The sequence below is a fragment of the Callithrix jacchus genome, chromosome 10 (genome assembly GCF_049354715.1).
Source record: "Callithrix jacchus isolate 240 chromosome 10, calJac240_pri, whole genome shotgun sequence".
NCBI classification, from domain to species: Eukaryota; Metazoa; Chordata; class Mammalia; order Primates; family Cebidae; genus Callithrix; species Callithrix jacchus.
Window position 1 is genome coordinate 60,228,282 of NC_133511.1, and position 22,826 is coordinate 60,251,107.

The 22,826-nt window shown below is 38.0% G+C and overlaps 1 protein-coding gene across 4 annotated transcripts in view; it reads left to right on the plus strand.

Annotated features, from left to right (window-relative positions):
* Nucleotides 1-22,826, plus strand: part of TENM4 (teneurin transmembrane protein 4) — a 3,204,727-nt gene that overhangs the window by 1,499,182 nt on the left and 1,682,719 nt on the right. The gene's annotated exons all lie outside the window — the stretch shown is intronic.

The window sequence follows — 22,826 nt, forward strand, 5'->3', positions numbered from 1 at the left end:
CTGACATAGCCAAGATAATCCTAAGCAAAAAGAACAAAGCTGGAGGTGTCACGCTACCTGACTTCAAACTATACTACAAGGCTACAGTAATCAAAACAGCATGGTACTGGTACAAAAACAGATATATAGACAAATGGAATAGAACAGAGGCCTCAGATGTAATTCCACACATCTACAACCATCCGATCTTTGAAAAACTGGACAAAAACCGTCAGTGAGAAAAAGATTCCCTGTTTAATAAATGGTGTTGGGAAAACTAGCTAGCTATGTGCAGAAAGCTGAAATTGGACCCCTTCCTTATACTTTATGCAAAAATTAACTCCAAATAGATTAAAGATTTAAACATAAGACCTAACCTCATAAAAACCTTAGAGGAAAATCTAGACAAAACCATTCAGGACATAGGCATAGGCAAGGACTTCATGATTAAAACACTGAAAGCATTGGCAACAAAAGTTCAAATAGACAAAATAGACTAATTAAACTCCATAGCTTCTGCACAGCAAAAGAAACAATTATTAGAGTGAATCAGCAACCAACAGAATGTGCAAAAATTTTTGCAAGCTACCCATCTGACAAAGGGCTAATATCCAGAATCTACAAAGAACTAAAACAAATATACAAGAAAAAAACAACCCCATAAAAGTGGGCAAAAGATATGAACAGAGACTTTTCAAAAGAAGACATTTATGTGGCCAAGGAACATGAAAAAAATGCTCATTGTCACTGGGCATTAGAGAAATGTAAATCAAAACCATGTTGAGATATCATCTCACACCAGTTAGAATGGCCATGATTAAAAAATCTGGAGACAACAGATGCTGGAGAAGATGTGGAGAAATAGGAACACCTTTACACTGTTGATGGGAGTGTAAAGTAGTTCAACCATTGTGGAAGACAGTGTGGCGATTCCTCAAGGATCTAGAAATAGAAATAGCATTTGGCCCAGCCATCCTGTTACTGGGTAAATACCGAAGGAATTATAAATTAATCTTATATATTTATATAGAGTTATAAAGACATATGCACATATATGTTCATTGTGGCACTGTTTACAATAGCAAAGACTTGGAACTAATGCAAATGCCCATCAATGATAGACCAGATAAAGAAAATGTGGCCCATATACACCATGGAATTATATACAGCCATAAAAAAGGATGAGTTAATGTCCTTTGCAAGGTCATGGATGAATCTAGAAACCATTATTCTCAGCAAACTGACACAAGAACAGAAAACCAAACATCACATGTTCTCACTCTTGAGTGTGTGTTGAACAGTGAGAACACATGGGCACAGGGAGGGGAACATCACACACTGGGGTCTGTTGGGGGTTGGGGGGTAGGGGAGGGATAGCAGGGGTGAGGAGATTGGGGAGGGATAACATTCAGAGAAATATCTAATGTAGGTGACAGGGGAATGGAGGCAGCATGTGTATACATGTGTAACAATCCTACAAAATCTGCGTGTGTACCCCAGAACTTAAAGTAAAATTATATATATATATATATATATATATATATATATATATATATATATATATATATATAATGCTAATGAGACCCCATTGCAAAATCAAAAGCTACCGGGCATCAAGAACCCTAGTTTCTATCTCTGATCACAACTAATTTCTGAAATAAGACTCTCCTCCCTAGCCCTACCACCCTGGTTTCCTTTCTGTAAAATGAAAGGGTTTTACTTGCAGAACTGACGGTCTGTGATTTTATCAAAAAATCCAACAATAACGTAAATACGTGGTTTGAAATAAGTGGTGTAAAGATATTTACTGCAGTGGGATGAAGTCTATAGTCCCTTTGGCTCCTGCCTATAGCAGTTGTAGAGTAAGAACCAGGATCAACAGAGTGCAAGCTGAAGTACTCCAGGGGAACTGAGATAGGGGCAGAAGGCCAAATGTCTGTGTGCGAACCGCTTGTTAAACAGGGACTTGAGCTAGACTAAGCCCCATCCCCAAGAAAATCCCTCTTGATCTTCAACATGATAGAGTCAATTGGAGATACTCGGTAACCGCTGGAAACCTCCCTGGGAGCGAATCACAGGCATTTACAGGGGGATGGTTCAGTTAGTGGGGTTTAATCCATGGAAAATAAAAACTTCCAAAAGTGAGCTGTTAATAATTATGAGAAGTTTCTATGAAGTACTGGTACTGGTAGAATAACTAAAAAAAAACAATTAGAAATGAAGATGTAGGGCTAATTTCTAGAAAACCAGCATAGCACTAGTTAAGGGAAGCTGTCGACAGCCCTGTATAGCTTATAAACACCAAGAAGCAAACTATTTCAGCCCTTGTGGGCTGGTAGGATGGATAAACTGTCTATCCCCCTACCTGAATTAGTACTGTTTCACAGTGTTAATTAGATTGGGACAGTTAGCTTCACCTATTTTAATTTCAATTCAAATTCAAATCCACACTCTGGCACTGATGGCCTAAATTGAAATTTTGATTCTATCACTCAATAACTCTGGACAAGATACTCACGCATTCTATACCTTGGTTTTCTAATCTGTAAAATGGGATTAATAATAAAAATCAGCAAGATTTCTGCTTCCAGGAATATGGCATAGATGTACTTTACCTGATTCTTCCCACTAAGAACAGTTAAAAGCCCTGGCAATTATATGTAAAACAAACATAAAGAGTCTCTGAAAGGTGGAAAGAAGAAGGAAGACTACCAAAGGAACTTGGACCTGGAAATAACACAATAGTGAATTCCCAGGATTTTATTTTTGCCTTATATATCGAAGACTTGGAACTAAAAGAGTTGGCAACCTCTGAATCTCAAAATGCCAACAACTGCAGTCAAAAAAAAAAAAAAAAAGCCTTCTCTCTATAAAGAACAAGGAAAGGGGCAGCCTGGAAGGACAGAATGCTTTTAGGTAATAACTGCTCCACTCCACCCAAGTGCCACAGAATAAACAGTGGCCTTTCCTTCCCCATGCCAGAAAAGGCCAAGTAGGGAGTCTGCATTTTTGTCCCCATGAGGTTGTAATGAGGCACAGCAACACTGCCACTGAGATGATGTCAGAAAAGATCAAATAGGGAGCTGGACCTTTCATCCCAACTAGCAAGGAGCAAGCCCCCAGTATTCCACATAGTGTCAGTGGAGACCTGAGAGCAACCTGGACTTCCACCACAACTGAATAGAAGCAAAGCATTCTTATCCATCTCTGCTGGGAAGAAGGAGAATCAACAGGACCTATCAAAGAGTCAGAACTTTCACTATTGCCCCATGATTACAAGGCCTCTCCCGTTCCACCATGGTCTCTGAAAACCACATGATAAGGTAGAAACCCACTCCTGCCTCAGGTGACAATAGGGGTCAAGTAGGGAATGTGGTCTTTTTTTTTTTTCACCTAGCAGTATTGAAGAATTCCATCAGTTTTCACCTGCTGAAGCGGTGTCAGAAAAAGCCAGGTATAGCAGAAGGTTTAAATAAGATCCAGGGTTCCAAAAAATATTACAAAAATATCTAAGTTCTCATAAAAAGTCACATCATATCAAGAATCAGCAATATCTCAAAACTGAATTAAGTCCAGTCAAAAGATACCAATACCATGATAACAAATATGTTAGAATTATCAAAGATTTTAAAGCAGCCATAATAAAAATGCTTCCAAAAGTAATTATGAATGCACTTGAAACAAATTAAGACAACAGAAAAGAAATAGAAACTGAGCAGATAAATAAAAGACATTATAAAGAACCCAATAGAAACTGTAGAACTTAAAAATATAATAACTAAAATTAAAAACATCAGAATATAAGGCTCACGAGCAGAATAGAAAAGACAGAAGAAAGAATAAGTGACCAGGAAGAGAGAGTAACAGAAATTTTACAATGTGAAAATCAGAGAACAAACAGACTGAAAGAAAGGATCAGAGCTCTGAAGCAGGAGACTAGGAAGAGATCTCACATTTATGTTATCAGAGTGCAGGAAGAAGAGAAAAAAGAAGGCAGGTATGAAAAAGTACTTGATGAAATAATTGCTGAAAAATTCCCAAATTTGGAAGGAGATATTGACAGAGTTAAAAAAAACAAACAAACAAACAAACAAAACTGAGTAAAAACCACACAGGCTAAGCCCAAAGAAACCTATGCCATGACACATCATAATTAAATTTCAGGAAACTAAAGACAAAAATGTCTTGAAAGCAGACCGAGAAAAAGGATATCTTACATATGGGGGTGGGGAGGTTTCAAGTGATGGGGAATTTCTCATCAAAAACCAAAGAGGATGGAAGAAAAGAGCACAATCGTTTTCAAGTTCTGAAAGGAGAGAACTGCCAAGCCAGAATCCTGTACCCATCAAAAATATCTTCCAGGAATGGAAGTGAAACCAAAACATCTTCAGATGAAGAAAAACTAAGAGAATTTTTTAGTTTTTAAAATAGTTCCTGTAGGTATTACATAATACATATATAGACAGATAGGTGAGAGGGGGAGAGAGAGAGAGAGATGAATGGACAGACACCATATCCATCTAGTATCATCATTTTAGCAATTCACTTGACACCATACTCATCTGGTATCATTTCACCAATTCAGTTGAAGTGGAGAAACCTCTCTGTAAGACCCTTTGCCATCCCTCATTCATAATACAATTGTCTCAAATATATGTACTCATTCATAATACAATTGTCTTAAATATGTCTACTACATACATGTAGAACCACTTTTAGTGTTGTAACTTCTGCTTCAACATTCAACTGTGATTTAGAAAATTCAAGAGAAAAAGTAAAGCATATTGTATTTATTTATATTTTTGCATACAATGTTCTTTGTTCATTTTTGATATTTCGAAGTTTTCTTTCTTTTTAGAAAACATGGTCTAAGTCTCACATCACATACAAAACTTTATTTGAAAGGGGTACTAGACTAAATGTAAAAAATAAAACCAAAAAAAAAACTATTAGAAAACAGAAAAGCAGAAGAAAATCTCTGAGGTCTTGGGCTAGTCAAAGTAGGTTTTAGACTTGCCACCAAAGCATGATCCATAAAAGGAGAAGTTGATACGTAAGATTTTATCAACATTAAAACCTTTTGCCCAGAAAATATTAAGTGAATAATAAAGAAGCCACATAGTAGAAGAAAATATTTGTAAAGCACAATCCCACATAGAACTAGTACCTAAAACTAGTAAGAAGAACTCTTAACACCCAATAGTTAAAAACTAAAGAAGGAAATTGTAAAATGGGCAAAATACATAAAGAAACATTTCACCAAAGAGGATGTACAGATGACAGACAAGCACATAGGCGGATGTCCGACATCATTAGCCATTAGGGAAGTGCAAATTAAACCATAAAGAAATATTGCAGCACACCTATCAGAATGGCTAAATTCTGTTTTTAAAAGTGACAATTCCAGTCTATCGTTGATGGGCTTTTGGGTTGATTGGGATGAGTTCATGTCCTTTGAAGGGACATGGATGAAGCTAGAAACCATCATTCTCTGCAAACTAACACAGGAACAGAAAACCAAACACTGCATGTTCTCACTCATAAGTGGGAGTTGAACAGTGAGAACACATGGACCCAGAGAGGGGAACATCACACACCAGGGCCTGTTTGTGGGTGGAGGGCAAGGGGAGGGATAGCATTAGGAGAAATACCTAATGTAGGTGACAGGTTGATGGATGCAGCAAATCACCATGGCACATATATACCTATGTAACAAACCTCATTCATAATACAATTTTCTTAAATATGTGTACTCATTCATAATATAATTGTCTTAAATATGTGTACTACATACATGTAGAACCACTCATTCATAATACAATTGTCTTATGTCTGCACATGTATCCTAGAACTTAGGTATAATAATAAAAAATTCTTAGGAAAAAATGTGACAACTCTATATTCTGAAGCAGATGTAAAGAAACTGGATTACTAACACATTACTGGTAGAAATGGGAAATGCACAGTCACTCAGAAAAATTATTAGGCAATTTCTTAAAAAAAATACTCAACTAAGCATTCTTCTATAATTTGGCCCAGGAATTTCACTCCTGGAGGTTTATCCTAGGGAAATAAAAACTTATGTTCACACAAAAACCTGTACCTATAGCAGCATTGTTCCTAATAGTAAAAAACTGGACATCCTTCAATGGGTAAATCGGTTAAATTGACTCTGGAACAGCTGTACCATGACATACTACTCAGCTACTAAAAAGAACAAACTGTGAGAGTTACATGCAACAACCTACGTGAACCTCTAGAGAATGTGCTGAGTGAAAGTAGTGAATCAGAAAAGGTCACACACTGTATGATTCCATTCACATCACATTCTTTAAATAATAAACAGCAGAGATGAAGGATGTGTTAATATTAGTGTTCTGCAGTGGCTAGGAAGAGATTGGCAGGAAGGAATTTGGTATGGTTATAAAAAGACAACATGGAAGATCCTTGTGGTAATGGAGATGTCCTGTATTTTGGCTGTACCAGTGTCAATGTCCTGGTTGAGACATTGTATTATAGTTTTGCAAGATGCTACCATTGAAGAAAATTGGATGAGAGAGACAGGAATCTCTTAACATTATGTCTTAAACTGAATATGAATATGTAATTATCTTAAAAAAAGGTTAAAATTCAGAAAAATACCCACCTCAAGGTTATGATTATAAAAATTAAGTTATTATTCTCGTAAAGTCAGTGTACTGATTACATAGGTCTAAATAACTGTAAACTATTTTAATTTTCATTTAGTTTACTCTATCAATAAATGGAAAAGTGGAATAAAACTAAGAGTGTCCAGAAATATTTTCTAGAAATGATGATTATTCAAATGGAGTTTTAATAAGAGAGGGGATTTGTATCATAAGAAGAATTGGTAAAATTGCTGTTAGAGAACTGAGTCAGTTTATTTATATTTGTTTCTTTCTATTCCACACCATTCCATCAATAAAGAGCCATTCACTGAGCAGCTATTATATGTTAGACCATCTGTTATGATTTTACATAAGATGCAGTCTTACTATGGGGGAACTTACTTATTTATCAAAGTGTGTGTGCATGTGACTGTCAGGGTTCCATGGAAGAAAGGTGTGTGTGTGTTCTCAGTGCTTAAACAACATCAGTAAACACAGTAGTCAGAAATCCCTGTCCTAGAGAAGTTTTCATTCTGGTACCTATGTTCACAGCTTAATAAGATAAATATACGAGTAAAACATAAATTATATTACAGCTTAGCAGTAGATGCATGTACAAGGAAATACGAAGGAATGATTTACCAACTCTGATGTTGGAAGCTGGTTTGGACAGCATAGGTTCCTGAAGGTGTCATCAGAGACAGACTTTGAAGGATGTGTTGAACTTTACTAGGTAGGCTAAAGAAGGGACAGACTTTTGGTGTAGAACAAGTAACATATGGAAAGCCACAGTTATGTGAGAGTCAAAACAAAGTCAGAGCAGGTGATCAAAGACAAAAGCCAGGAGGGATGCCAACAGGAGGATTAGAGAGAGGGGAGAGAAAAGTAAGGTAATAAACCAAATATTGGAGAGCCTTGAAGGTCAACTCAAAAGAAAGCATTTTAAATTGATTTAGAAGGCAATGCAGAGGCAATGGAGCAAATGTGGCAGGAATCGGGCAGCCACTATCAAAAAGCTATCAAAATGTTCGGGCATGATTTGTTCTTAATAAACCTGTGGTACTCTAAGCCTGTGATTCCATTGTCCTCGGAATGGTCATAGATTTTGTTGGTTGGTAATTTTCCATTAGCTCCCTAATTACTGATGCACTCCAGGAGACATTCTCTTAGACAGATATCCACCTGAGTATGAGAGACTTCAGCTGATTTACAGTGTTTTTGTAAACGTCCTCTGCCTCCATTTCTACCCTGGTACATAGGGCACAGATTTTTTGCAAATCATAGGAAAAATATTTGAAAAGATGGCATTTGTAATAGGTTCATTTTAGAAAGATTTCTTATTTTTCCTTTCGGGTTAGGTTTTGTATTCATTTCAGGCTGCACTGTTCTGCTTTTGTGGATGCCTTTCAGCAAAGTTTTCTGAATGTTTGACATCCTCATCATGTATGTATGTTTTAAGTAACTTATTCCAAATTCTAACATTTTTCATAAGCTGCAAAATTCACTTGTCCATTCCTCCTCATTCACAAGCAGCTTTTAAGCACCTACTAAGTGTTGGATTCTATGTTACATACTCAGGATACCCTAGTAGATGGTAAAGTCTGTATTTTCAAAAAGTCCACAGCCTTGTGAAAAGAAAGACTAGGAAATCTGATATGGTATGTGGTATAATAGATCTTAATGCAATATGTTTTGTGAGGGCAGACCTGGCCACTTTATTAAAATGAGGGCGTTAGATTGCTTTGAAGGAGGTAAAATCTCAGCATTTGCCAGGTGATGAGAAAGAGGACAGGCATTTTGAGTGTTCTAGGCATGCTAGTGCAAAGGCAAGAGAGCTTGGTCATTGAGAAATCTGTAAGAAGGTTCTGTCTGATATGGCTGAATGAGGGTATAAGGGAGGAAGTGATGAACATAGGCTTAAGAAGGAGGTAAGGATAAGGTCCCCAAGAAAATTACATTCTACTCTAAGGAGTTTGGACTTTATCCAAATGGAAATGAAGAATGACTCTGGGAGATCATTTGTATCATAGGGCAATCACCCCTGCACCTCCACCTTTCCTCTGATCAACCTGCATTCTCCTGCGCACACCTCTTATCAGCAACCAAAGCTACATCTCCCAGGTAACAAGGTCTCAGTCTCTTTGTATTCCACCAAACCTCACCTTCCTTCCCAGTGAGAGGCTTCTGAGCTCCTGCTGATTGTAGAGCTGGGAGATTCTGAGCTGCTGATTGATTTGATTTCATTCCACTATAGTGCATGTAATTTCATGCTTCCAAGTGAAAGAAATTTTCTGAAAATTCTTCAATCTCCCCAAATTGCTTAGCTTTATATATTTATTCCCAGCTTCATTGGACTCTAAATAACCCAGTTTGGGAGAAAATGCTTGGCATGTGAAGCTCTGGTCATCAAAATTCAACAATTACTTTGATTAGCTCTCTGAAACTGTTAGAAACTGCCCCAATGGAAAGAAAAAAAAAAAAGCTGGGGGTTTGTTATCAGACCAAAATATGCTGATTGCTGAAGATGCTTCTGGAGCCTTCTGCAAGGAAAGTAGGGACTTATACTTATTAATAATAAACAAAAATTCTTTTTAGGAGTAAAGTGGTAAGATGGCCGAACGACATGGCCCTTCTTTTCATAGTTAGATAGACATTTGACAGGTAGATCGTTTTTAAAGAAAATAATACATGTATTAATAACAGTTAAATTTTAAAGAAAATAAATTTTAAAATAATAATATTTTAAAAATACATGTATTAATTACAGTTAAATACAATAACAGGCTGGTGTAGTGGCTCAAACCTGTAATTCCAGCATTTGAGGAGGCTAAGGTGGGAGAATTGCTTAAGCACAGGAGTTTGAGACCAACCTGGGCAAAAAAACGAGACTTCATCTCTATAAAATAAAAATAAAAGTGAAAATAAAAACAGAACAGAGAATCATTTAAGAAAATACTTCACCAATTCACATCATTGTTAACATTTTCAAGACCATCTTTTAAGCTATTTATGTATGTATAAGCAATGATAGAGAATTTTAGTAGGAGAACCATTTTTGCTTGCTGCTTTTGAAAATAAAACTTTGTTATTTTATAGTAGTTTTGTGTTTACTGAAAAGTTCAGAGAGTTCCTATATACCCCACACCTAGTTTCCTCTTTTATTAAAATCTGATCTTTAGTATTATATATTTTTCACAATTAATGAACCACTATTGATATACTATTTAAAATGAAGTCTATACTTTATTCAGATTAACTTAGTGTAAGAATGAGTTTGTCTGGGTATATATCCAAATGACTATAAATCATTCTACTATAAGGACACATGCACACGAATGTTCATTGCAGCACTGTTTACATTAGCAAAGACCTGGAACCAACCCAAATGCCCATCGATGATAGACTGGATTGGGAAAATGTGGCACATATACACCATGGAATAGTATGCAGCAATCAAAAATGAGTTCGTGTCGTTTGTAGGGACATGCATGAATCTGGAGAACATCATTCTCAGCAAACTGACACAAGAACAGAAAATTAAATACCGCATATTCTCACTCATAGGTGGGTGATGAAAAATGAGAACACATGGACACAGGGAAGGGAGTACCAAACACTGGGGTCTATTGGGGGGAAAAGGGGAGGGACAGCGGGGGGGGGGAGGTGGGGAGGGATAGCCTGGGGAGAAAAGCCAAATGTGGGTGAAGGGGAGGAAGGCAGCAAAACACACTGCCATGTGTGTACGTATGCAAATGTCTTGCATGTTGTGCACATGTACCCCAAAACCTAAAATGCAATAAAAAATAATAAAAAAAATTAAAAAAAAGAATGAGTTTGTTTACTTAGTGTCCTCTTTCTGTTCTAGAATCTTATCCAGAATACATCACATTTACTCATCATGTTTCTTTAGTTTCCTCTTGGCTGTGAGTTTCTCAAACTTGGGAAACCTTGACACTTTTGAGAAATTCTGGTTAGATGTTTTGTAGAATGTCCCTTATTGAGCATTCATCTGATATTTCCTGTGATTAGATTGACGTTATGGGTTTGGAGAAGGAAGCACAGAGGTAAAGTACTATTTTCATCATATTGTACTCAGAATATATAATATCAACATGACTTATTACTGTTGATACTAATCTTGATCACCCAGGTAGAAAAGAATTTGTTAAGTTATTTATTTCTCCAAAGGATCCTGATTCCTTTATTGGAGAAATGGTTTTATAAACTACGATCTGAGCACTTAGTATGCTTGTTACTGAGATGTCATTGCTTCTAGGCTCTTCCAGCTAACAGAGCAAATATATAAATGTATTTCTATGAATCTATGTGTCTGTGAATATTTCTATATGTAACTACTTATCCATAGATAAACATAAATTTATACTGATGCTTCAAACTCTAATTCATTACCACATATGTCATTATAGCCTCCTACTTTTGCTTATCTGTGGCTCCCTGCTCTAACGCAAACCCAGCTCCCACTCTGGGCAGTCCACTTATTTAAATGTTTAATTTCAGTATACAGGCACAGTGATTTCAGAACTGTGGATCCCATCCCCAAGTGAAATAACTATCAACTAGAATAAAGCACTTATGTATAATTTCATTTTGTCTGTTATTTCTTAAATAAAAATAAGTATGTTGAAGATATTCTTTTAAGTTAACGAATAAGGATGGAGACCTATCATATTATTTCAGTATGTATAGCCTGTGTTTGAGTAGATTGTGTTACGTCTTATGATAATTTTGGCATTTTTTCTTGAATGAGTTGATGTAACCTATCATTTTAGACACCCACTTGATTAGATTAAGGAATGCCTAGATAATCAGTGAAGCATTGTTTTAGGTGTATCAGTGAGGGTATTTTGAGAGGATATTGCCATGAGAGTCTGAATGGACTAAGTGGGAAAGATCTGCCTCCATATTGTCAAGGACCATCAGATGGGCTGGGGGCTTGGATAGAGCAAACAGAGGAAAGGTGAATTGCTCTCTGTCTCCTGGAGCTGAAATACACTCTTCTCTTCCACCCTTGAATATTAGGATCCCAGGCTCTCCAGTGTTGAGACTCTAAGATTTATATCAGCAATCCCATTCTGAGTTTTTAGGCCCTTGGTCTTGGACTGAAGATTATATCATTGGCTTCCCTGATTCTGAGGCTTTGGGATTTGGACTGACACACCACTGTCATCCCAGTATTTCTAACTTGAAGACAAACCTATCATGGGGTTTTTCAGCCTCTATAATCATATAAGCTCTAATAAATCCCTCATCTGTCTATCTATCTGTCTGTCTATCTATCTAACTGTCTATCTATCTATCTATCTATCTATCTATCTATCTATCTATCTATCTATCATCTATCTATCTATCTAATCTATCTGTCTGTCTATCTATCTATCTATCTATCTATCTATCTATCTATCTATCTATCTATCTATCTATCTAACATTTATCTATCTAGTCTCCTTTCCTGTTAATTCTGTCTCTCAAGAGAACTCCGACTAATACAGAGGAAAAAACACTGTAAAATGTGAGTGTTCACTAAAAATTTTAAGGGCAATTTAAAACAGATTGAAGGGAGGCAAAGAAAGAGCCAAAAAACCAGTAGTTGTCTACTGCCTTCTCCAGCCAAAAGATGATGGCAACTTAGGCCAGTGTGGTAACAGTGAATTATTAAGAAGTGGCCATATCTTAAAGATTAAGCCAGCAAAATTTGATGATAGATTGACTTTGTGTATTAGAGGAATAGAAACATCAAATAAGACTTTGACTTTACTCACCAGAAACATAAAGGTATCAGTGCTGATGTAGGGAAGCCTGCAGGGAAGGTAGGATGCGTTGTTTTGTTTCGTTTTGGTAGAAAGGGGAAATGATCACGAAATAAGCCTTTGGCATGCTAATTTTTAGATATTATTTTATACACTGAGGAATTTATAACCACCTACCAGTGGATGACACAAGGTAGATGAAGCAAGGCCACAAGTACTCAAACAATTTACTTTATTTACACCGACTAAGAATACATCGGTGAGCCTCTGAACTAGTCTTCAGAGATAGAATGGTTTTCATGTCATAGACTCAGCAACTCAGTTCCACTCCTCTTCATCATAACCTCATTTTCCCTTTGTGTAAAACTGATTCCTGTTTGTTTCCAGACTGTCCCTGAAGGTGTACACACTGAGACTACATGTAGCCCAGAGGCTCATCTCGTGATAGTGTCATAAGGAAGTGGAGTACCATAACTGAAGTATCTGGTAGTGCTGCTGATAGCCTCATTTGGAGGTTTTTTTCCTTTTGGTTAAATTCCTTCTCTGTTATTTGCTCATCTCATACTGTAAGATCCTTGACCATTTTTTTTTTTTGTCTGTTTCTTTCAGTGTCACTAATTTAATACATTCTGCTTTTATTAACTAATACAGTCTTTTTCCTCCTCTAAAATAAATATTGGTTCAGGTCTATTTTGCATAAACCATACTGGATATATGAGGATATAGGGTTTTTTTTCAATGATCTATTTCATATTTAATACGTGATAACTTTGGACATACTATTTGACCTTTCTGGCCTCAGGATTCTCATGTATAAATAGTATTGAAGGCAGTACCCTGCCCAACACAAGACTTTATGGCAATTCATATTTTATATTGATATTTTCCAGTGACTTATACATCTTTCATCTAATTTTTGTTCTTACTTTGTGTGATAGGTATAAATATCCTAGTTCAAAGTAAGAAAACCATAACTCTGAGAGTTTTAGAGACTTATACAAGGCCAATTAGTGATTCATTCAACAAATATGTCTTCATACACATTAATATGGCAGGAGATGTTCAAGGTGCCACTGATAAAAAATAAATAATAGCAGAGTCTCACCCATTGCCATGTTTGCATATGGTAAAGAACCCAGTTACATATAGAACAAATTTAAATGCAATATGAAAAGTACCTAGCAGTCTATTTAACAAAAATTTTGTAAAGATTTGAGTTATATGAAAGAGTGCTTGTAGCAATCAAGGAGAATATATTCAATAAAGGTCACCAGTACAAGTGTAATGTAAGTAGTGGCATTTGAGGTAAGTATACTTATACCAATTATCATTTATAGAGTACCTACTATGTTCTGTCAGAATTGTCAAATATTATTTTAGTTGGAATTCTTCAATTAAAGCAATAGACACTGAGAAGCTGGCTTATGCAGTGAAGGGAAGAATTCATTATAAAAGGATACAGAGATATCTTGTGAAACCAGCTCGAGGGCAGGCAGGCAGCCAAGACTCAAAAAAGAAGCAGAATCAAGAGAGGGGAAAGTATATGGAACCCAGAGACTTTTTTTTTTCTCCAGTTCTGTCTCATCTTCTCTCTTCACATCTGTGCCATTGTTTGTTTACTTATTGCATGTTAACTTTCTCTGCTACTTGGTCCAAATTCTTATATATCTGACTAAAGAGTGGAAAATATCCACTCTTTACCTCTCTAATTTTAGTTTAGGTTTCTGTTGATGCTATTGTTGTTGTGTCTGTGTGGGGTTTTGTTTTGTTTTACTTTTAGTTTTGTTTGTTTTGTATATACCTCCATTCAAAGATGAGTCCAGAATAAATGGACAGATCACAGGCTCAATTCAAAACTCCTGATGAATGGCTCCTGAGCGGCCCAGTTTAAGGTCCACTCAGCTGTATTCTCAGTACGTATGGACTACAGAAAATGTATCTTCATGAAATGCTATTTCACAAAGAGAAAGAGAAACCAATTTTAAAAGAAGGATGCATCCATATGAACTAAACACACATCTGTTGATATGGTTTGGCTGTTTCCTGACCACAAATCTCATCTTGATTTGTAAACCCCAAAATTCCCATCTATCGATGGCAGGACCAGGTGGAGATAATTGGATCACAAGGGCAGTGTCCCCCATGCTGTTCTGGTAACAGTGAGTGAGTCTTGTAAGGTCTGGTGGTTTCATTAGTGTCTGGCATTTCCCCTGCTTGCACTCACTCTGTCCTGTCACCCTTTGAAGAAGATGCCTGCTTCTCCTTTACCTTCAGCCATGGTTGTAAGTTTCCTGAGGCCTCCCCAGCAATGCATAACTGTGAGTCAAGTAAACCTTTTGCCTTTATAAATTATCCAGTCTCAGGCAGTTCTTCATAGAAGCATGAGAGTGGATTATGCACAGGATACATAGTATCTCCAGGCCCTAAAAGACCCCTGCAAAGTACAAATATAGGAACCACTTCCATTTCACAGATATAGAAAATGAGAAGCCTGGAATTTAATCATTAAATAATTGCTGAGTGCCAATGATATACAAGACAGAGAGCTATGTGATGGGGAATGACAGTTTTTAACTTACAAAGATTGCTTTCTATTAGCACTTACAGTCATCATGTGAATTATTAGATAACAAATATTTAATTTTTATTTTAGTGAGTTCTATAAAGAAGGACGGAGTCTATAAGAACATATCACAGGGGAAACGGACCCATTCTAGACGGATTGTGCGAACATGAGAAAATATTATCCTATGGAAGTGAATTTGAGTTGAGTCTACATAAAAGAGGAGTAGCAATTAATTAATGGCTGAGGAATGTGTCAGGAAGATTTTTAGATTGAATGGACAGCATGAGAAGCTAGAAAAGCCAGATGGCTAGTGAAGACAGAGTCCTAAAAAAGGAGATAGAGAGAATGGTACATAATTAACGGTTGAAGTAGGCAGGGACTAGATCTGATGAGATTATGAGTAGTTTAAAGAATTTGTTCTTTGTTTTAAGTGAAATGAATACTATCTTTAAAGTCTTTAAATGAGAAGAGTAACATGGTCAAATTTTGTGTTTTAAAAATGTCACTTGGGCTATAGTGTAGGAAATGAATTAAAGGAAGACAAGAATTGGTATGGAGAAAATAATTGAGAGACTGCTTCAGTGGCCTAGAAAAAAAGAGAATGGGATATAGGATGATGGACATGAGTAACAAGGGGTCAGAATAGTTTCCTCGTCTCTATTCCAATTTGACTTTGTGAAAATAGTTCATTATGATAGACCAAGCAAAAGTCACTCAGTTACAAGAGCAATGACTGAGCTGTAACTTAAATCCAGTTTGCGTAAATCCAACTGTTACTCCATCGTATGTGGCCAGGACATCTTTGAGATAATATCCATTTTATTAGTTATTTTCATAGGATGATGTGGAGCTAGTGGAAAGGCAAATAATACAGCAGCACCATGTTTAATAGTGGTGAATCAAGAAGGAAATAAAAATTATTTCCTGGGACAGGAAATGTTGAATTCAAATTCAAAAGACAAAAGTATTTTGCATTGCTTCAATATTCTCTTCTTTGCTGCTTTCTTTACTTTGTCATGAGACATTATGTATACACACAGATTCTTTATAAAAGACATACCACTTTTTTTCTACTCATAGAGAACCTTCTTTTCAGCTTGGAAAAAATGGTGCAGATGAAACACTGAGAAAAAAAATTATTTGCCAGCATACAGAAAACCCAGAAGCAGGCCGCTGCAGGAGCATGTGCTATATCTTTTATTTTGTAGCAATAGCTAAGGTTTTTATCACTGCAGGGGTCTGTTCAGAAAAATCCCCTGATCTTTAATGAAAGCTGTCCCACTCCTGAGCCCACTATTAAAGGAAAGCTGGTAAAGATGAAACTGTAACCCCAAGAGACCAAGAAATGGAAACCCTGAATACCCAAAATGGAAATTCTGAATACCCCAAATGCTTATTCTTCCCTTGGAAGGCAGTGATTTATATTGGTTATGTGATCTTGAGCAAATTACTTAAGCGCTAGGTGCTTTAGTTTCCTCATCTATAGAATGAGGATGAAAATGATACTTTCCTTATAGGGTTATGATAAAAATACAATGGATACCAAATGAATAATTGTTGGCATAGGGAGAATATATTTTTAAACTACTGATTATATCACAGCTCAGAAAATGATGAAGGGAAATATGATATCTTAGAGATGAGCTCCTGTCTCTTAGATGAATTCATGAGTCACACAGAATTCATAATCCATATAATTCACTACATATAAAATACCATAGCTATAAGGAAAAAGATAATTAAGGTGTGGCCAAAAATTCCCCCTCTTCCCATTCTGTCTTGATTCATTTCAACCAGATATCCATTTCTACTTTTCCATCAACATAGGTCCTGCCAGTATCATCAACAATGGCAATATTGATAAACACTAAGATCCTTGGCCCTCATCTTACTTTATCTATCAGCAGCAGGTAAAACAGGCCATTCCTCTCTCCTCCTTGAAACATTTCTTTCATTACTCTTTTAGTTCATCCTTCTCTCTGCTCTTCTCTTTATTCAATTTTTCCTTCACTTGCTCATCATCATCCCCCAGGCCTCTAAAAATGGGAATTTAGGGCATACTTCTCAGTTTTATTCCACTTTCCATCTGTGGTTTCCCCTAGCTGATGTCATCCCATTACATGGTTTTAAATAGAATTCCCAACACTAAGTGCTGTGTGCATTTTGTTTGTTTGTTTGTTGGTTTTTTTAAGACACAATCTGGCTCTGTTGCCCAGTCTGGAGTGCAGTGGTGCCATCTCAGCTCACTGCAACCTTTGCCTCCTGGGTCCTAGTGATTCTCCTGCCTCAGCCTCCTGGGTAGCTGAGACTACAGGTGCATGGCACCATGCCTGGGTAATCTTGTATTTTTAGTGTAGACAGGATTTCATCATCTTGGTCAGACTGGTCTTGAACTCCTGACTTCCTCAGCCTCCCAAGGTGATAGGATTACAGGCGTGAGTCACTGTGCCCAGCCCGCTAAGTGGTTTTACATCTCTAGGTGAGGTCTCTCATCTGCAGTCCACACTTGTGCATTCAACTGCTTATTTGACATCACCACTTTTACAATTGGTTGTCTGATAGACTTCTCAAAATTAAGGGTCCCAGGATTGAACTTCTTATTTCTACTACCTCATAACCTGCCCCAGGTTACTGTCTATTGACTCTTAGAAAAAGCCAGTTCTGTCCTTCCAGCAGTTCATGCAAATTATTTGGAATTACCCTTAATTCTTTTCTTTCTCTTATATTCCATCCATCAGTCTATCCTGCTATTTCTTGTTATAAAATATATACGCTTCTCATCAACTTTACCTCAGCTATTCTGGACCAAGCCAATGTGAATTTTTCCCTTGATCAATTGAAGAGTCTCTTAACCTGTATCCTTATTTCTACTTTGCATTCTTCTGTCTTAAACAAAATATATTAATCCTTTAAAATGTGAAGTTCTCTCCTCAGATTTCTTTAATACCCATTCATTTCACTGAGAGTAGAAGTCTAAGGTAACTTCTGTGGTTCACAGTTGTCCCAGACTGTAAAATAAGTATAGCATCAGCATTTGCTACTTAGGAGTCCTCATCAGAAGAGCACTCTGAGCTTCAGTACTTCTCACCTCTCTGCATCCCCTCCTATTCTTCCCTGCTCATCCTGCTCCAGCCATGCTGGTCCCTGGGCTACCTATGCCTCAAGGCTCTGAGTTCCTTCTACTTGAATTTTCCCCAAAGCCCTTCATATGACTTACTGTCACCTTGGCTGTAGATTCCTAAATTCTTAAGTATGGCCTGCTCTAACTAAAATAAAATAATGCATTCTCCCTAACCTAGATGTCCCTCTTGTATTTATTTTCTTCACAGTATATTTTTAGCTTTCCAGTTATTGCATAGACATTGAGGTGTTTCTTCCATTACTAGGATATAAGGTCCATGAGGGCAGAGACTTGGTTCACTACCTCTGCCTGTAGCCAGTAGGTCAGTCAGTGCCTGACACATGAAAAACACATAAACAAATATTTTTTAATGAATGAATGAATGAAGAATGCAGTTCCTGCTCTTATAGACCTCATGGGTTTTGTTCAATAAGTTCAATCAGTATTTGAGCACTTAATCCATGCCAGGACTGGTTCTTGGAGCTTGGGATGTGTAATTGAAGGAAATGTGCCTTTTTCTCTCTGGGAGCTGACAGCTTGCTGGAGGAGATGGATAACAGTGTTGGCCTACATGTTTATTCTTCCACTAACAGCACCAAAAATGCTGGGCTGAGAAAGGGCTTTCATATAGGCAGCTTATTTTGTGAAGTGACCCAGAGAACAGGGGTAGAGTACTGGGAAATAAAAGAGAGGGGGAAAAAAGGTAATAAGTGTGTGTGGTGTTAAGCTGGTTGCCCTGTTGGAAAACTGAGCTGACGTCCACTCTGCCCCACTGAGAAATGGTGCAGAAAGCATCTCAGAATGATGGGCTGAGAAGCAAAGGAAGAGTGTACATCTGCCAGTTCCCTTCTCCCACTGGTTGAAGGTTACTCCATGGCATGTTAACTCCCTTGTGCTTCCAGGGTGTGCATGTGTATTAGTCCGTTCCCATGCTGCTAATAAGGGCACATCCAAGACTGAGTAATTTGTAAAGGAAAAAGTTTCCATTGACTCACAGTTTTACAGGGCTGGGGAGGCCTTGGGAACTTACAATCACGGTGGAGAGGAAGCGAAAACATATCCTTCTTTACATGGTGGCACTAAGGGGAAGTGCTGAGCAAAACAGAGGAAAGCCCTGTATAAAACTGTCAGATATCATAAGCACTCATTCACTATTAGGAGACCACCATAAGGGTAACTGCCCCCATGATTAAATTACCTCCCACTGGGTCCCTCCCATGACATGTGGGGATTATGGGAACTATAATTCAAGATGAGATTTGAATAGAGACACAAAGCTCAACCATATCATTCTGTCGCTGGCCCCTCCCAAATCTCATGTCCTTACATTTCTAAACCCAATGCTCTTCTAACAGTCCTCCAGTCTTAACTCATTCCAGCATTAACCCAGAAGTGCAAGTTCAAAGTCTCATCTGAGACAAGGTAAGTCCCTTCCATCTATGAACCTGTAAAAGCAAAAGCAAGGTAGTTACTTCCTAGATACAATGGAAATACAGGCATTGGATAAATATGCTCATTCAAAATCAGAGAAATTGGCTGAAACAAAGGAGCTACAATTCCCGTGAAATACCAAAATCTAATAGGGGAGTCATGAAACCTTCAAGTTCCAAAATGATCTCCTTTGACTCCATGTCTCACATCCAGGTCACGCTGATGCAAGAATACTCCTACAGCCTTGGGTAGCTCCACCCTTGGGGCTTTGCAAGGTACATCCTCTTACCCAACTGCTTTCCCAGGCTGGTGCTGAGTGTCTGCATCCTTCCAGTGTATCTACCCTTCTGGGATCTGGAGGATGGTGGCCCTCTTCTCATAGCTCCTCTAGGCAGTGTCCTAGTAGGAACTCTGTGTGGGGGCTCCGACTCCACATTTTCCTTTCTGCACTGCCCTAGCAGAGGTTCTCTGTGAGGGCTCCACCCCTGCTTCAACCTTCTATCTTGGCATCCAGGTGTTTTTATACATCCTCTGAAATCTAGGCGGAGGTTCCCAAACTCGTTTTTTACTTCTGTGCATCCAAAGGCTCAACACCACGTGTAAGCTGCCAAGGCTTGGGACTTGTACTCTATGAAGCAATGGGCTGAGCTGTGTATTGACCCCTTCTAGTCATGGCTAGAGTTGAAGCAGCTGGTACACAGGGCACTGAGTCCCAAGGCTGCATAGAGCAGGGGGGTCCTGGGCCTGGCCCATGATAGGATTTTTCCCTATTAGGGAAAAATGGCCTGGAAACATTTCCCCATTGCCTTCGTGATTAACATTTGGCTCCTCTTTACTTATGCAAATTTCTGAGCCAGCTTGGATATCTCCTCAGAAAATGAGGTTTTCTTTCCTATCACATAGTCAGGCTGCAAATTTTCATGCTGTGCTTCTTCTTGAATGTTTTGTCGCTTAGAAATTTCTTCCACCATACAGGGAGGGGAACATCACACACCGGGAGCTGTTGGGGGTTGCGGGACTAAAGGAGGTATAGCAGGGTGTGGGGGGATTGCGGAGGGATAACATTAGGAGAAATACCTAATATAGATGACAAGTGGATGGATGCAGCACAATGGAGGTATACAGTGCACCATGGCACGTGTATACCTATGTACCCTAGACCGTAAAGTATGATTTAAAAAAATTTTTTTTCCACCAGATACCCTAAATCATCATCATCTCTTTCAGGCTCAGAGTTACACAGATCTCTAGAGCAGAGGCAAAATGCCACCAGTTTCTTTGCATAGCAAGAGTGAGCTTTATGCCAGTTCCCAACACATTCCTCATGTCTATCTAAGACCACCTCAGCTTTGACTTCATTGTCCATCTATATCCTTATCAGCATCTTGGTCAAAGCCATTCAACAAGTCTCTAGGAAATTCCAGACTTTCCCACATCTTCCTATCTTCTTCTGAACCCTCCAAGTTGTTCCAACCTCTACCTCCTACCCAGTTCCAAAGTCACTTCCACAGTTTTAGGAATTTTTGCGGCAGCGGCCCACTACTTGGTACCGATTTACTGTATTAGTTTCTTCTCATGATGCTAATAAAGATATAACCAAGACTGGGTAATTTATAGACAAAAGAGGTTTAATTGATTTACACATCCACAGGGCTGGGGAGGCCTTAGGAATCTTACAATCATGGTGGAAGGGAAAACAAACACATCCTTCTTCACATGGCAGCAGCAAAGAGAAGTGCCAAGCAAAAGGGGGAAAACCCCTTATAAAACCATCAGATTTCAGGAGAACTCACTATCACAAGAACGACATGAGGGTAACTGCCCCATGATTAAATTACCTCCCACTGGGACCCTCCCACAACATGTAGGGATAATAGAAACTACAATTCAAGATGAAATTTGGGTAGGGACACAAAGCCTACCCATATCAGCATGTGTAAGTGACATGGTGATGGATATTTGTCCCCTCCAAGTCTGATGTTGAAATGTAATCCCCAATGTTTAATGCAGGGCCTGGTGGGAGGTGTTTAAGTCATAGAGGCAATGGTTCTTTACTATTACCATATGGTAATTTGTTACAGAAGCGCAAACTGACTAAAACAGATTTTGATGTGTGTAGCCATTATAACCAGACTGGGTGGCTTATTTCTCATAGTTCTGAGAACTGGAAATTCATGTGTCAGGGTGGCTGCCTAATTGGGTTCTTGATGAGGGCTCTCTTCCAAGTTATGTCCTCACATACCTTCCCTGGTGCATGCATACCCAGAAAGTAACCTCCTATCTCTTTCTACTTTTATAAAGGCATTATCCCATAACGAGATCTCCATCCTCACGACCTCATCTTAACCTAATTACTTTTCCAAAGCCTTACCACTAGGTACTGTCATATTCAGGATTAGCTTCAACATATATATATTTGGATGGGGTGGGGGCAGTGGCAGAAACGTTCAGTCCATAGCAAAGTCTTTGCCAATCTCTTCCTTTATACTTTGTCAGATTGCAAAGGAATAATGTAAACATAGGTAAAAGATGGCACTGGGAGTAGTAGCTACTCAAAATGGATTCTGGAGGTATTGGCTTATAAGCCTAGCTTAGAAAGGAAATGCAAATTAAGGTTTTAGGACAGAGAGCATTACATGAGTGCCTGCTGAGTGTCTCACAGAGACAGTGAGAGATACTAATGATGGAATCACAAATGACTATGGTCCCTATCCTCAAGGAGTCTTTCATGTGGTGGGAGCATCTTGCTAAGTAATCAGTTGAGTAATGTGATTGAGACATTGGAGAAAAGATGCGGTGATATATTTTAATTCCATAAGAACTGTTTTTACATTATTTGTCTAAAGTATTTAGCCTGATAATTTTGTAATAGGTATAGTAATAAAGAGCTATTGAATCTGTGTACAAGTTTGTCCTAAAGTGGATTTGTAAAACAAATAGGTTTTTTTCCAGGTTATCGTGTATACCACTTTTCAAAATTCAAAATGTTTGGGTACTACATTCGCTACATTATTATGGATAGATGGATACACGGATGGATAGATAGATAATGTAAATTGCTCAGCTTCAAGATGGCTGCAGCCTAGTTATAGAAGCAAACTAAGTATACTGGTCTGTGACTAACTTGCTTATGATGTAGTAGTTCTCTAATAAAGGTATACAGAGAAATCTGAGGGTAAAGGAGGGAGATAAAAGTTCTACTTTGAACTGTGAGGAATGGGTCTAGGAAGTCTTCAAGGAGAAATTAAATTTTGGGCTGTTTTTCAATTGAAGAATTCCAATATATGCAGATTGGGAAGGACATTTCAAGAACAAGGGAAACCGAGTCAAAG